Below are 17,436 nucleotides of genomic sequence, written 5' to 3' on the forward strand. Positions count from 1 at the left end.
CCTGAAATAGAACTGAAGAATAGCAAGTAATTCTAGAAGCTGATTAAATACAGCAGTGGTAAGTTCTAACACACTGGAAAAAAAAGCGTGCTACATATCGGACTATCCAGGTAAGCTGGTAGCCGTAGCTGAACCTTCCTGTTTATTACAAGTCTATAGTGCTTCCTATCGAAAGCTTCTTAGGGTGCTGTTGAGCTCCAAATATTTGTTAAAATCCTATCGGCCATTAGAGTAGATCTGCCTGTCACAGTCCTTACTAAACTAGTCCTTAAACTTACGCAGTATATGTAGACCCCTGCATGTGGGTCTGCGCTCCCAGGGCTTTGTCTCAGTTGCCAGTCCGTTCCGCTGTCAATCATGCTGCCTCAATGACCCCAAAGGCCTGCCTCCACTAGGTCTGGGTCTGTGCCAACTCTGGACTCACTCTGACTCTGTGTGGGTTTGCCTTGGGGGGGGGGCTCTGTTTGTATTGTTTTCATGGAGACGCCATCCCCTTCTGATATATAACGAGCTAGAGTGGAACAGATTGAAAACCAGAGAGGGAGAACTAGTCGGCTTGTCTATCTCACATTTACTGGTCCTTACTTACCAGGTGAGAGGGCTCGTTGTAGGTATAGGTCTACCTCTCTCTGCTCTGGAATGTTGGGATAATACAGATGTTTGAGTAAGACTGGACACAAGGCATGTGCGAACACATTTAGGTTCTGTGTAGTCTGATATTAGATTAGAGGTTTTGGGCTGGGACGGATCTACAAACCGTAGTGGAAAAACCGTACTACTGGCCAGTCGAGAACTGGCGCTGGTCACCCTGGGCAAAACAAATGGAAACCTGCATGGGCCTGCGGATTGGACAGTATTATCTACTGTACTGTCTTCTATGTCTCTTGTGCTGCATTTTTTCGAGCTGTTGGACAGGGACAAGTGCTGTAATAATCTGGGTGTTTTTTCAATAACAATATTTGTATTGTTGCTTGCAGGGTGCAGAGCAGGCAACCAGACGCTGGCACTCGGTGTAGAAGCTGAACAGCTAAAGACACCTCAGGAACGCGAGAGGCCTCATGCCAGACACCTCACCAGGAAGAGGTCAGAGGGAGGCAGATGGGCAGCTAGATCAGTGTCCAAAGTGGGGGTCCGACCCCAGGGGGTCACTAGCCAGAGAGGGGGGGTCGCGAGTTGATTTCCCAAAATAAAGTTAAAAATTTAAAAAACATTAGAAATAGCATGTTAGCCATGATTTTAACACAAGATAAACTGTGGCTAAATTTAAAGTAAAACCAGCAACTAATAAAAAGGAACAGCTGTTTTGATTTTCTGTTCTTTCCGGTAGCGGTCCTCAAACATTACCAACCCAACTGCCGGGATTCCGAAATACTGGAACCGCGTCCATTTGACCGCAGATTCTAAACTCTCTAATCTTCATGTATACCTACTTGCAATTTTAATTCAGGTATTTGTGTTAGGTATCTTTAAAAACGAAATAACACCAAAATGTACAATTTATAACTTTTTTAATTAACACTTGAGTTCCCAGATGTCATCAACCTCATAACCATGCATAGTAAAACGTAATTATTCCTCACATCTGAAAAATATGGTATTAAACATGCAAATAACCCTAAAAGTATTTTCTTTGAACATTTCCTAACCAACCTGTCACTGGCCTCCGTGTTGGTGTCTGCTGTGGTGCGCATTGCTCCTCGGACCGCCCCCCCCCCCCCCCCCCCGCCCCCCGCGCTCGGACCAGGACCCGCGCCCCTCCCCTTACCTCCCTAAACTCGTGTCTCAGCTCCTCTGCCAGTTTCATGCCTGAACTTCTCCTGACACGACAGGGTCGCGAGTCGCGAGTCACTTGCAACCGTTACTTTTGGGGTCGCGGGCTGAAATTTGTTGGGAACCCCTGGGCTAGCTCATGGGCCTAATTTCATAAACGCGCAGCAGCTCCACTTGCTTTCACTATTATCACTAATAATGTTGCAATCTTAAAGCAGGGTTGATAATGTTGAAAAGCTAGAGATTTTAAGTACCATCTATACACTCTCCCTGCCCTTCGGGCTCCGCCCACACACATACTCATGAGCACTGCTCCTTCAGAGCAGAGAAAGAACTTGCAACTTTTACTTCATGTCCCATGTAACTGTTAGAAAAAAGCTATTATTATCCTACTGAATGTTTAAAAACCAATCATGACTACTGTTAGCAATTGCGCGATGCGCAATGAGCTCATCTCATAGACGGATGGGTAGATTACTTTTAGCAGCAAGCAGGCCTTTCATTGGTTCTTTCCAATTGGACCTGAGTCAGTGATTGGTGGCGTTTGACATTACAGCAGCTACAGACCTGATCGTTTCATGTTTTTTCACAGGCAATATGTTTTAAATGCTGTTAGGGTAAGACCGTTACAAACAATAATATAAAATTGTATATTGGAAATAGTTACCACCCCTGCCTTTTCATCATCTGTTGTTAACTATACATTGTTTTAGAATTTTCAATGAAATTACACATTGTCTGGGACACTGGACACTGAATACATTCAACTTGATGTCTTATGTGTGCGTTTTGCATGTTGCGTGGATTAACTTGGATATTGAAGTTGCTAGGAGAGCAGTGACAGACCTCATGCTAATATTCAGACCAGATGGAGTTAGATCTGTTTGGAAAGTTGAGTGTCGCGTTGGCGGCTGAAGTGGACACTGTGCACCCACACAAGCGCAGAATTAGATGCAAGCACACACCTACGTACGCTCCTTGCACAAAATTCACTGACACGTGCTTGACATTTCCATTACATCACCATTTTTTACTGCACAACACAATGGTTTGGTGCTAAGTGAATAGATTTCTTACAGTAACCAAGTTGCGCATCGACAAATAATGCAGTTCTTACTTCATTACGTCAATCATTTATTCAGTATAGCTCTTAAGTGAAAGACCCACTAAATTAACAGTTTCCTTTTGATTTTTTTTATCAACAAAGAAAGTATAAAAAAGAAAAATATAGCTCTGTTTGTTAAATTTTTATTCTAACAATCGCTTGACAGCTTGGTTGATAAGTAATATTGCTGTGATTTTGACAAAAAACCTTGTTTTTTTTTCTCAGCGTGTCTGTTGGAATTAAGATTTATTTTGCAGTGGGGCTCTTTAGTTGTTACTGCTGAACTTCATCCCATCACCCCATTCCTTCAGTTGGCTTTTGCCGCAGTGCATTGTTACATTCCCGCACCTTGCACACATTTTTTTAGTGTGACTCACTTTCCCTTTTTTCTTTTTCTTTCTATTTTTTTTTATTTTTTTTTGTAGCCAGGGAGAGACTTGGACTGGATGAGGAGTTGCCCTTCAAGTTTCCTAAAGAACGAGTTGCAGAGAGAATGCAGAGAACAGGACGGCGAACGGCCAGAGGTGAGGAGGAGGACGGGGAAGAAGTGGACGGTGGTCGACACAGCTGGAGAGGGAGAAGTGAGGGACACTTCCACTCCTCTGTCTGGCCGTCTCGGGGAGCCCACCTGGCATGATGCAGCAGAGGGGTCAGGTGAGTGGGGACGAATGGGGGACAGAACAACCACCAGCAACAGTTCAACTGCTGCTAAGTGAAAATTTTAACTTTAGTCAGAGATCCACTACATTGAATAATACTGCTAGACTGTAGCAATTTGTTTTAATTGCTTTAATGATTGAATCTTCAAAATGTATCTCAGAAAACTTGGGAACTGAGGATTCTTCCATCAGACTTTTAAAATCCACAGTACACCAACTTCCCCAGAGCTAACAGGAACCTCATAAGCCAAGCCATAGGGCTAATTATTTTATTTTTAATATTTTTGTAAACCCATTTTGACCCCCACTCAAATAATAAGCCTTGAGTTAACCTCATACATCCCCAACAAGAATGTGAATAATACAGCCTGCTGAATTTTTAGAACATACTTTGAGTACTGTGATTGTATCAACATCCGAGCTCTAGATTAGGTACAATTAAGTGACAGCCTGTCTCTTGCTAACCCACAGCTCTTGGTGTCAATGAGTCAGCTGCAATACTTTAGTTTTGTCTTCACTCTCTTAAACCCTATTGTGAAGATACCAGGTACAGAGCAATTAGTTAAACGTTAGTTTGTGATTTTAAGTTTGCTTACATTTGCAACTGGTTTGCAGGTTTACTGTCTCATAAAATCCTTCACAGGAAACGTGTGTGTGGTGTTTGGTGTTTGTTGTGTGTGGTGTGTGTGTGTGTGTGTTGTGGTGTGTGTGGTGTGTGGTTGTGTGTGTGTGTGTGTGTGTGTGTGTGTTGTGTGTGTGTGTGTGTGTGTGTGTGTGTGTGTGGTGGTGTGTGTGTGTGTGTGTGTGTGTGTGGTGTGTGGTGTGTGTTGTGTGTGTGGTGTGTGGGTGTGTGTGTGGTTCCATCGAGTCACAAGGTACTCAGCCACCCTTGAAACACCAGTACAATACACTCACTCACTGTGAGGATACACACAGACCCTTGGCAGTAGACCCCTGCTTCTATGTTGTTGTGCCCTGGTCTTATGAGGGTCGTGGTGTCTACGCCGTGTGTGAAATCCTCCTTCCTCAAGGTCCTTGTTGGCCAGGTGTACGGCCGGTCGAGCCACGAAGTGAGCTCATAATCCCCAATTCCTTTGCCTGCATGAGCGCTGGCAGGCAGAGAGAAGGAAAACGAGAGTGTGAATATGGTCATTAATGCCACTTAGCCGTGCATGGTATTTTAACCATGCCCCTCCTCAACTCAAGACCCTGCATAATAGACAGTCTGACTCTTTATGGTAACAGTGGAGTTCTTTTTTAGATAACTATTAACCTCTGTAGATGAATTGGACAAGCATTTGGTTTACAACAATCGACAGCTTCTTTGTTTAGTTTTTTTTTTGAGGGGGGGGGGTTTCAACCTCTTCTATCTCCTTTCAGTTTTTCCTGATTTATATTTTAATTTTTAATTTTCTTCTGCATCTGTTACAGACTCTGCAGCCTGCACTGAGTCAGAGCCAGAGGTGCACGTCAATCTTTGCAGGTAAATTGAGTTGTGACATTGTCATGGTGTTAGCTACTGGTAACAAGGTGCTCACCATGTTTGGATGTGCCTGGATTTACCTTTGTGATATCCTTTACCTCTTCTTTCCCTAATATTTTTCTTTCCTGAAAACCTAATTTCTTCAATTGCTGCATTAGCACTCAGAGTAATTTCAAATTTCAGCACAACATCATGGATCTTTAACCTGGCATTGAGATTTTATAATTAGCAAAACTGAATGTAACTTCCGAGCACTTTAATCTTTGGAAATCACAACCTAAATTAATTTGGAATGCTCACATTGATTAGCCAGATACACTAGTTTTGACTTTGGTGGAAACCCATGTGCCTGTGGCTTATGATTTCAGGAATGTGTAAAATGTCCTGGTAAGGATTAGGATCCCTTTCATTTCAACAATGGTTGTATCTCCTTGATATAAAAATTAACACAAGCATCAGTAAAAAACCCTTTCATTAAAACTAATTATACCCCATTATACTTAATCACAGGAGTTTTAAGTGTTGTCCATGATCTTAAAGGGCTAAAATAATAATAATGTCATGGCCTTTGGGAAACTTGTTTGCACTGTAAAGGTGTAAAATACTGTACTATGCGATGAGACATGTCCACCAAACCACAGCACGTCAAGGTTACAGATGAGGACCAGGGACTGACAGTTTTGTGGCTTCACCCTCCCATTCAGAAAATGTGTTTTTCTATCTCAACCTGAACAACTATGCTAAGTGCTCTCCAGGAGACACTGAATCTCTGCCTACTCAGAGGCAACACAATAGACGACTGTTGTTGCCATGGGTGACAGGTGTGGAAACTATGTGAGCAGGAAGCATGACTGTACCAAAACAGATTGTTGCTCTGCATACCTTGGCTATACATAGAAAATTTGGCATTTTTCCTTCTTCCGAAGTGTTCGGAAGGAAGAGGACGTTTTTAGTTTTGATTGCAGTAGTGGAAAGGAAGTCTGAATTTTTTAAGTTGTGATTCACAGCCTCAGAGCTTTAGAGCGATCTTTATACTTTAAAGGTCCCATGACAAGGGGCTCTTTGGATGCTTTATATGACCTTAGTGGTCCCCATAACATAGTCTTTCCCAAAATTCAGCCTTGTGCAGAATTACAGCCACAGAGCTAGTCCCACAATGTGCTTTCCTTATTATGTGCCATTTCAAAGTCTGTAGCTTTTGAGGAGGAGAGGGAGGGGGGGGGTGGCAAGGGGGAGGCCTGGGGGTTGGCCTTGACCAACTTCCACTTGCTCATTTGAAAGCGATGAGTCTTTCTCTCATGGGTGACCAAATTCTCTGGCGCAAAGCAGAGAAAAGGGAGGTAACATTGCCCCTTATGACCTCATAAGGGCCAGATTCCAGATTGGGCCGTCTGAGCTTTCATTTTCTCAAAAAGCAAAACAGGATACCCTAGGCTCGGTTTTACATCTATCGCCATTTCTATCCACTGAGCCCATAGGCAGCTGGGGTATCATATAAAAAAAAAAAAACCTCATAAAGTAAAATTGTCATGCCATGGGACCTTTTTAATATAACGGACAAACATTTTAGCTACTGTTTTTTATTTCACAACTGTATATAAAAAACTAGCTTGAAATTTGCAGATGGGTAATTCATCCCAGTGACTGCTTCACGTTTTTCCACATTTATTCCACTTTTTGTCCCACATATCGGATAGTGCAGTTACAAGCTGGGACTCTTTCTGGTAGTGCGTTCTAGGTGCTCTTACATCTCAATTTCAGAGCTTCAGTTTAAGGTCATATATGGAATACCCTTGAAAACACCATCCGTCCCAGTGATAGACATATCTGAAGGCTAAGGTTGCTATAGGTGTATACTTTAGTTCATTTATTATTATATATGGACATCGTGTTTCCCGCAAAGGAAGACTTAAGTGCACGTTTTGGTGGTGGTGTGGTGGTCCTAGCCGAGAAAATAAAGTAAAAAAAAATGCAATTCACGTAATTTTGAACCATTTTTACCTTAGCTGTGTAGACATTGACTTTACATTTATCGGCTTAGGTGGTGGGGCCCAAAACTGCTTGGGTGCTGCGCTAAGCCTTAAAGGGTAGGAAAACCCTTTGTGTCATTTTCTCTCCCTCTCTCTTATTCCCACAAGTGTCTGCACTCCTCCTTCTTTTCTCTTTCTGCCATTTGCTACCAAAGCGCTCCTCACACATTATTCACAGCCATCTCAAAGGCAGCAGTCTGCATGCTTGTGCTAAACTGTCGACTTCCTTTAGAAGATAGTAATAAAACGTTCAGGTCACATTGGGTAAAAGGGCGAATAACTGGTTGTTGGAAAAGAAGGGATTATGCACCCATTTAAAGAAAATAAATTCCAAATTTCTTCTGCACCAAATAATATCATGCGTACTCTAAACTACACGTTAAGTAGCTATGATCTCAATGTCTTTCAACACTTCCTGTTCTTGGATGTTATGCATTCTACTCACTGCAGTCCTCGGTGCTTAATTAATATCATGCCTTCATGGTTTTTTAAAATCATTTAAATGTCCACATTGCTGTAGTCAGTTTGAAAGTGGTTTGCTTTTTGAATTCCTATAAGATACAGTAATTGGTGCTCTTTTCCAACATCCATCTGGATGAACAGAAGCTTTATGTTGTATGTCAGCTGTAACTTTTGTTGACTCTTATGCAAGTCGTTCCCATCTGACAAAGGTTTGTTTCTATTGGCTGATTTTGGTCTGCGTTTTTGTACATGGTTAATGTGTATTCTTATTTCATCTTTTCACCTCTTTCATTTTTTGAATATTTATCATTTTATGTGCGGTTGTTTTCAGGAGGAGGCAGCATGCCATTGACGCCCCTCACAAGCTGCAGCATTAACACCCAGAGCGGATGCTCTCCCTGATCTGTCCCCACCAGAGAACAACAGTAAGTACTCTCCTCTCGTCTCACTCACTCACTCACCCTCTCTCACTTGCTATCTTTCTCTCGCTCTCACTTTCCTCGCTCTTGTGCTCTTTCTCTCTCGCACTCTCTCTCACACATCTCTCCTCTCATCGCTCTCTTTCTCTTGCTTTTGCCATCCCTCTTTCCTGTCTCATTGCTCCTATGTTTCTCATTAAACACTTAGCAAACATCCAAGGGATTTAGATAATGACTCACTCTTTGGTTGTGTTAGAGGATACTTTACTTAATCTTGCAAATCTACCAAATACAAAATTTTCATAGTTTTGGTTGGTAATCCAGAACGCCATTATGTCTTTGAAATCATGTATGTGATGATTGCATATTTCACTTTTCATTGAAACTACAGGAAAGAAATGTTCTCAGATGTTAAAAATATAAATAAAACATCAAAGCTATGTATTCTCACTGAGTAATTAGGCTGTTGCAGATGAGCTGCGCCTCGTCTGTAGTGGGGGAGCAGGCGGCAGCAAAAAAACACCTCTGCCATGTCTCTAAAATATGGCCGTTGCAGTCTCCAATTGTTTTTGATTTGACAGAGTAGCCTGTTAAATGCTATACAGGCGACTGTTGCTAATGTTAATATACATGACTGTAGATGACCCAAATCTGAATGTATTTAATCTCTCTGACTACTAAATGCCAACATCAACAAAACCTAACTTATTGTAAAAATAGAATAAACCTTCAAATCGACAAATATCAGTCGAATCTCTCCAATTCAACAACAATAAAAGTCCCATCATGCCCTGGGTCTGAACTTGATGTCGCAGCAAGTCAGTGATCAATTCTACGCAGGCCTGGCTCATCACAACACGCCTAATGTTTCAGGTGTACCCGGGAAATGTAGGAAATCACTAGCGTAAATTACAACAGCTGATAACTCCTAACCTTAATTGTGGAGTGCCTTGACTGACTTGCAAATGATAACACTTCACACTGATCTATTTTCTCTGTCTCCACAGATGCAGAGGCTCTTGAGACTGCGAGTCTTCCTCCTGTGGTCCAACTGAGAGTTGAGCAACTCACCTAACAGGACCAAATGGTGACACTTAGTACACCCTCCACAGCAGCCCAGATAGTTCCCCCTGACAGCACATCACCTGGGCCAGATGAGAACATTACCCAGACTGAGAGTTGAATGAATAATTATATTGGTTTGATAGACTGGACACATAATTGGTTATCAGACTGCCTCTCCTTGATGGAAATTCCAAATTACATAAAGTATAGCATATTGCCAACCTGTTTGTTCCATTCACTTCAGAAAAATGTCATTTTGTGTGATTGAGCTGTGAAACAAATATTGTATGTCTTATTTCTGCTGCCAGAGAGGAGCCTAACCTAATGAATGGTTCTCTATTTTTTATATTCTTGATAAATGTCATCCATCACACCTAACGGACTTCCATAGACATCCTTGTTCTATGTTTTGGATGGGCAAATCCCACTTAAGATCCACAACAAAGCTTTCGTAGAAAGTGACATTACCACAGCCTCACCCTCACCTGCATCTGGACTCATTTTTATAGCAGTAGAAAACCACCCTTCTAGATTTAAAGGTGATAGTGTTAGCGACTGTACTCACAGTCCAAGTCAACATTTTATTGAGTCATTTCCTATGAATGGTCCACATTTGCTAGTCAAATCGGTGTTTTCCTCCCTGTGGGAGGATGTGTTAGTCTAATTAGTATCTATGCAGTCATGCTTTGCAAGGCACAGTCCACCTACAAAGAGACAAAGGCTCTTCCTCATCCTATTACCGCTTCATACTGTACCAGTTGTGTCTCGTTAGATATATTAAAGCATATCAATGCATAACCGAGAATGAGAAAATGATAGCGCTTGACAGTTGACCTTTGACCTTTCACCTGTGGTCAGCACCCAGCCGACCAGTGAGGACCACAGGGAGAAAGAGAAGAAGGCGAAGCGGACTCGAGCACAGGAGCCATGAGTCAACTAAGGTCAGTAGCAGAGGGAAGTGTGTTGATGCTAATAAGAATACACCTTCCTCTATTCTCTTTGGCATCAGCTTCCTCTTTTCTCTCTCCGTCTCTCTCTGCCACTTCATTTATTTCCTGCTGAGTAAGAGTAAGTATGTGTTTGAAGTGAGAGGAGGGTTTCAGTGGCAGGCGGTGCTAGCCTGGCCCCCCTCCAGAAAGGCTGAGAGGAGTGTAAGGGTAGAGGAAGGACAGAGATGTATAATCAGGAAAGATCAGACAATCAGGTAAGGGGCAATTGGCTTCTTTGAATCTGTTGCCAAAAGGGAACAATACCAAATACTTAATATGGCTTATCAAGGTGTCAATGTTAAAGTGCTTTTTAATTGTAAGTGTAATTTTAAAGTATTATTTAATTGAAATGCTTCAGATTTCACTGCAGTTAGACAGCGCTCCAATAAGGAACATATCATTCTGAGCAGACGTCAGTTAGAGAAGGTTAAACAATGTTGGTATTTTGTTTTTTATCGACTGCATTACATGTTTTTTTAAATATAATTAAATCTAATGCCACCAAATGAGATTACAGACAGTTATAAAAAGCTGAAGAATTTCTCTAAAACGTAACCATGATGCTCCAAAGCCCATTAGCAACAGCTTGGCACAGTGGATCATCACTGACCCTTTGTCTGTTTGGACCATTATAGTCTTTACAATGAGCTGCTTTGATGTTTGGTCAATACAATAAGATTGCTTCATGGTAATTATGTCCTGCATCAGGGGTGTGCAGTGTTTTCATGCTAGAGCAAAGCGTGACTGTTGTTTTGATGCTTTTTTCCACCAGTCTGGTGAACATATCAGTTGGATTTATTCAAATAGTAGTTTTACTTGTAATAGAGATATTTTTATAGAACATCTTCTCCATATATATGTTCACTTCGTATCTCTCTCTTCATAATTAAATTTAAACGTAGTTGCGGAAACTATAAATTTGTCCCGGGAAAGAAATTGAGTAAAATTAACCATTTAAATGTTTGTTTTTTTAATGTTTACTCTGTGACAAATTCACACCGTTATATCTACTGATAATTTTTTACAAAATTAATTATTATTCCTAACATTATGGCACCTAAATTTAGTATTGTTTAATCAGTTTTCAGTTAATACATAACACACAACCTAGGACATGATTGTGTGGCATACAAAAAAAGAATTAATTGCCAGTGGATTATTTAGCAAAGAATGTTTTGATGATTTTATCTTTTGGAATAAGCTATATCAATAAACTGTGTTGGAGCCTGTGATGCAGAAGTTGATAGTGTTGCAAACAGGTAAAGAACAGCAGCCAGTTTCATCTTGCTTCAGTTTCTAACATGACATTTGCGAAATGGTGAGGCGCTCTTTCCTAATTTAAGTGTGTCAAAGTATGCATACTCATTACTCAATATCCATTGCATTGCTCTGAGCGCATCACCTTGCTTTGTTGTGCCTGTCGTGTTCACACTTCTGTGTGTGCACGCAGTCCGCCTCCACTACTTAGCGCTGGGCCAGTTTTAACGTGTTTCTCTGACACCCTCTCAGCAACACACACACTCACAGAGCAGCAGGCTCTCCGCAGCAACGCATTATATAAGAATCAGTCCAATCTTCTCTTCAACACACTGTAGAGATAGATGCGTTTCACTGCCAGGGGACAGGTACGCTACATATATGGATGATGGTTCTTTTAATCATTGAGACCATTTCTTGTACTGTCGCCAAAAAATGCACCGCGAGCCACCTGTCATTTCTCACCACCTCCCTCCTTCTCGTCTTTACATTTGTCCATCTCAGAGCCTGAACCGGGACCAGTCGGTAGACAGATCAGTAGCGAGACAGGTGAGTGATCACTATCAACTCAGGGTTTTCAAACTGCTTTACTATCCAATACCGGCAATTATCCACTTGAATTTAAATGTTCTTGCTAAGGGAAAATTGTCCTTCTTGTCTGCCTTTTTAGAGACATTGTTTAAATTTAGGGTGTTTTTTGCTACAGTATTGTGTTAAAGGTCACTGTATCTGTGTCCCGCACGTGCCTGCTACCTGTGTTGGTTGAAGAGGAGGAGAGTGTGCAGGACCAGTACAGCTAGGTGCCAACAGTACCCGCATGGAAGGTAGGAGAAAGCTCATCTGGTGTATGAAGGAGATGAAGAGAGAACTATTTTTAAGCTGACTGTTTGTTTACATCCTTTTTGGATCTACATGTAACTTTGATCACCCACACAACCAACTCTTTCTTTCAGGGACAGAGCAGCTTGCCAGCAGCGGAGTGACCACCTACTCTAAAAGCGGCCTCCCTCAGTCAGGATCGTCCTCCACACATGCCACCCAATCGGGAGCGGCATGGCAGCGTGACCTCTAACCCCAGCCAATCGGAAGACAGTGCTAACAAAAGGACTCCCTCCCCTCTGGGGCAAGAATAAAAGGCAACTGTAAGACCTGCTCTACTCCCACTTTCTCTCAGCCGACTGTTGGATTAGTAATTCTCTACATATCAATGGTGACAAGATTTAAAGTAATTTAATTTATTGTTGGAGTTTAATTGCGGCTATTTTAAATGGTAGATTTAGCTATTTATCATTTTTTTTTATAAGGTAGCAGTAAATTTAATAGCAAATTTATTTTTTATTCCCACAAAAGTTACATTTACAACCACAACCTAATGAAGTTCAGAACAGAGTTTTTTGTAGAGTTTGTGGTATGTAATTCACACAATAAATTGTAAAATAATAATGATACAAAAATCTGTTGTCACTGAGTAAAAGTAGTCATCATACTAAGAAGGTTTATTTGGTTCAGTTTATATTTTCTTTATTGTGTTTTTTGTTTTTGTACAGTCCCTGACAAATTCTTGTCGCTTGTGTACAAATTGACCTGAAGTGCCGCTGAAATATATTTCTATCCTAATCAAGATTTATTTACAAGAAATGCGCTCCTTTTAATCCCAACAGCTTTTGTATAATTGTTTCTGTGCAAAAGAAACTGTCAAAAAGATTCTAATATTCACAGCTTGGTAAGCCCATGGAGCGCATTTTTGCAAAGACATAATGTTTGTCGCCTTGTCTATGAGCTTCACCTGTGACTAATAATGGATCAATTAGGTCTCAGTGTGTGTAAAAACAACCCCAGTACACTAGACCCTTCACATCAACTGCAACTAGACCTCTGCAAAACGGCCTAAGATTCACCCTGAGACAAGTTTTGATATCAAGAGGCTGAAGACCAGATCCACTGCTGATGTGGCAGACACCTTCAATGTGTCTCAGCGTCATGTCACAAGGATTAAAAACATTTGAAGACACTGGAGACTTTTTTGACAAGCCCAGGTCGCAGACCCCGCAAGACAACTGCTCGAGAGGACCGTTTGTTGGCTCGAAAATCCAAGGCCAGCCCATTTTCCCTGCAGCAGAGCTCCACCAGACCTGGTCCCCTGAAGTCCCTGTGTCACCTGAACAGTTGTTGGTTTCCATGGTCAAATCAGTGCCCAGAAGCCAGCACCAAACAGAAGACAATTGAAAAAAGTGTGGCATTTGCCAAGCCCACAGCCTGCTAAAAGGATGGACGCTGGAGAAGTGGAAGAAAGTGGATTTTTCAGATGAATCTTCTGTGAATTACACCAGTTGCCGCAAATATTGCAGGAGACCCTACTGGAGCCCGCATGGATCCAAGATTCACCCAGAAACAGTGAAGTTGGTGGCGGAAAAATCATGGTCTGGGGTAACATCCAGTATGGGGTGTGCGAGAGATCTGCAGGGTGGAAGGCAACATCAATAGCTCAATACCAAAAATCTAGCACCCTCTTATATTCCAACCATAAAAGAGGCCAAATTCTGCAGCAGGATGGTGCTCCACGCATACTTCCATCTCCCTTCAAAGTTCCTCAAGGTGAGAAGATAAAGATGCTCCAGGATGGCCTGCCCAGTCACCAGACTGAACACACTTGAGCATATGTGGGGTAGGATGAAAGAGGGAGCATGGAAAACCAAACCAAAGAATATTGATGAACTCTGGGAGGCATGCAAGACTGCTTTCCTAGCTATTATTTTATTTTTTTATTTTTTTATTTATTTGATTAGGACAATGCACATTAATGAACATTTCTGTAAATGCGCCAGTGTTAGCCAATTGGCTAGTTTTCAACTGTAGTCCTACCTATTCCTGATGACTTCATCAATACATTGTATGACTCCTTGCCAAACCGCATGGATGCAGTCCTTCAAGCTCATGGAAGTCATACAAGATATTAAATTTGGATCTCACAGCACCGCTATTTAAGTTGCTGACATATTTTAGTATTTGCAGTAAATTTGTTCAATTTCTGTATAGGCGACAAAACTTTTGTCTTGCCAAAATTTGACCTTTCTGTCTTGTTTAAATAATACATCTTTTTTTAGTGAAACTAATTTATTTCAGTGCATTGAACATCATTTGGGAGGGTTTTAGCTTTTCATATGAGCTATTTCTTACACCAATTGATTAATTAAAAGTCAGGTTAATAGCAGGTGTTTCTACAAAATAGATGAGCGACAAGACTTTTGTCAGGGACTGTACACACTTGTTTAAGCTTAGGCAAGGCAAGGCAAGGCAGCTTTATTTATATAGCACATTTCAGCAACAGGGCAATTCAAAGTGCTTTACACAAAATCAATTAAACAGATAAAACACAAGTACAAACGTTAAAAGTCATAAGCATTAAAATCAATAAGACACATGAATAGACAGTTAAAACAAAATAGAAACATTAGGACACATAAAACACAAGAATAAAAGTTACAGTGCAGCATAAGAAGAAGATCATTCATTTAAAGAAAGGCAGCATCAAAAGAAAGTCTTCAGCCTTGATTAAAAGAACTGAGAGTGCAGTGGATCTGCAGTTTCTGGAGTTTATTCCAAATATGAGGAGCATAGAAACTGAAACTGCTTCACCCTGTTTAGTTCTACTCTGGGACAGAAAGTAGACCTTCCCAGATGACCTGAAAGGTCTGGGGGGGTCATAGTGTATAGCAGATCAGAAATGTATTTTTGGACCTAAACCGTTAAGGGATTTATAAACTACAAGAGTACTTTGAAATCAATTCTTTAGACACAGGAAGCCAGTGTAAAGACTTCAGAACTGGAGTGTGTGATCCGTCTCTTGGTCTTAGTGAGGACTCGAGCAGCAGCGTTCTGAATCAGCTGCAGCTGTCTGATTGATTTTTTAGGGAGACCTGTAAGACCCCTTACAGTAGTCAATTCTACTGAGATGAAAGCATGGACCAGTTTTCCAAGTCCTGTTGACACATAGTCCTTTAACCCTTGATATATTCTTAAGGTGATAGTAGGCTGACTTTGTAATTGTCTTAATTTGGCTGTTAAAGTTCAGGTCTGAGTCCATGACTACACCCAGATTTCTGCTTTGTCTGTTGTTTTTAACATTGTGGTTTGAGGCGAGCGCAGACTTTTAACGTTCCTCTTTTTTTCCAAAACACTACCTCAGTTTTTCCTTCATTTAATTTCAGAAAGTTCTGGCACATCCAGTCGTTAATTTGTTTGATGCACTAGTCAGTTTTTGTATTTGACTATAGTCCCTGGCGATAAGTTTTGTAAATTGTGTGTCATCCCATAACTATGGTAACTATTTTGTTTTTCTCCATAATCTGAGCCAGTGAAGCATGTAGATGTTAAAAAGAAGAGGCCCCGAATGGAGCCTTGCGGAACTCCGCACGTCATATTTGTACGCTCAGATGTATAATTACCTATTGCACACAAGTAATCCCTATTCTTTAGGTAGGATTCAAACCAGTTTAGTACTAAGCCAGAAAGTCCTACCCAGTTTTCCAATCGGTCTATTAATATGTCATGGTCGACCGTTGTCAAATGCAGCACTGAGATCAAGTAATACTAAGATTGAAATTTTGCCATTATCTGTGTTAAGGTGGATGTCATTAAAGACTTTGACAGACCGTTTCAGTGCTGTGGTGTGGTCGGAAACCCGACTGAAAGGTATCAAAACTGTTGCTAGTGACAAGAAATGGTTGAGTTGTTGAAAGACTACTTTTTCAATGATTTTACTTAAAACGGAAGGTTGTGATATTGGCCTATAGTTGCTCATTAGTGACTTGTCTAGTTTGTTCTTTTTTAAAAGTGGCTTGATTACTGCAGTTTTCAGGGCCTTGGAAAGATACCTGAAAGAAGAGATGTGTTCACAATCTGTAGAAGATACGATTCAAACAATTGGAAACATTTTTGAAAAGTCCCGTTGGTAAGATATCAAGGCAACAGGTCGAGGTTTTCAGATGTTGAATATGTCCTCCAGGTTTGTATGGTTGATTGTGTGAAATTCTGTCATATTGGAACTAGTTTTGCTTGAACACTGTGACAACACTGTCCTGAACTTGTATGGAGGCACTGACTGTTTGTCTAATCTTCGAATTTTGTCTTTGAAGAAGGAGCAAAGTCATTGCAGGCCTTGGTAGATAAAAGTTCAGATGCTAACTGGTATCGGAGGGTTTGTTAACCTATCAACATTAGCAAACAAAGCACGTGAATTATTATGTTCTAGAGATAATATCAGAGAAGAAGGCCTTCTGCATTCCTCAGTTCCAATTATAAATGCGAAGTCTCTCTTTATAGGTGTTATAATGGACCAGGAGATTTGTTTTTCGCACCTCGTTCAGCTTTCAAACTCTCTTTTTTCTGTTCTCACCAGTAGGACATTTCTCCATGGAGATCTTTTCTTACCAGAGACAACTTTGACCTTAGTGGAGCAATGGCATCAATAACATTTGTAATTTTACAGTTGAAATTGTCTACAAGCTCACTGACTGATAGCCCGAGAGGGCGGGTGTGGAGGAGAAAGCTGAATAAATGTTCATTGGTGTTTCAGTGATATACCGTTTTCTGATTATCTTGGTTTGGACACTTTTGGCACAGAGTAGTGCCGTTAAAGAAACCACAGGAATGATCAGAGAGAGCACCGTCAGTCACCACAACCTTGATGTTCAGACCCTTTGAGCACATCAAGTCCGAGTGTGTCCCTTATTGTAGGGGGCTTCGTCACATGCTGAGCAGTCCATAGTTCTCAAAAACACAACACAGCTCTTTGGTCCCCCTGTCCTGGGGTTGTCAACATGAATGTTAAAATCACCGCAATGATTCACAATCAAAGTTAATACAGATTATAGACAGCAGTTCAGTGAAGTCATCAATGAAGGTTGCACAATATTTAGGTGGCCTGTAGATATTTAGAAACATCGCTTGGAGGGAACTTATTGAAGAGCCACATATTCAAAAGAACAAACTTTCCATAACATTTTTGCGTACAGTGGAATGAGTCATTAAGCAAAATGGCGACTCCACCTCCTTTCTTATTCCTCTATTCTCACTTACAGAAATGTTCATTAATGTGCATTGTCCTAATCAAATAAATAAAAAAATAAAAAAATAAAATAATAGCTAGGAAAGCAGTCTTGCATGCCTCCCAGAGTTCATCAATATTCTTTGGTTTG

The 17,436-nt window shown here is 41.0% G+C and overlaps 1 protein-coding gene across 2 annotated transcripts in view; it reads right to left on the reverse strand.

The window, feature by feature from the left end:
• lrmp (lymphoid-restricted membrane protein) overlaps positions 1–17,436 on the reverse strand; it is a 74,003-nt gene that overhangs the window by 9,148 nt on the left and 47,419 nt on the right. The window lies entirely within an intron of this gene.

Source organism: Etheostoma spectabile, chromosome 23, assembly GCF_008692095.1.
Source record: "Etheostoma spectabile isolate EspeVRDwgs_2016 chromosome 23, UIUC_Espe_1.0, whole genome shotgun sequence".
NCBI lineage: Eukaryota > Metazoa > Chordata > Actinopteri > Perciformes > Percidae > Etheostoma > Etheostoma spectabile.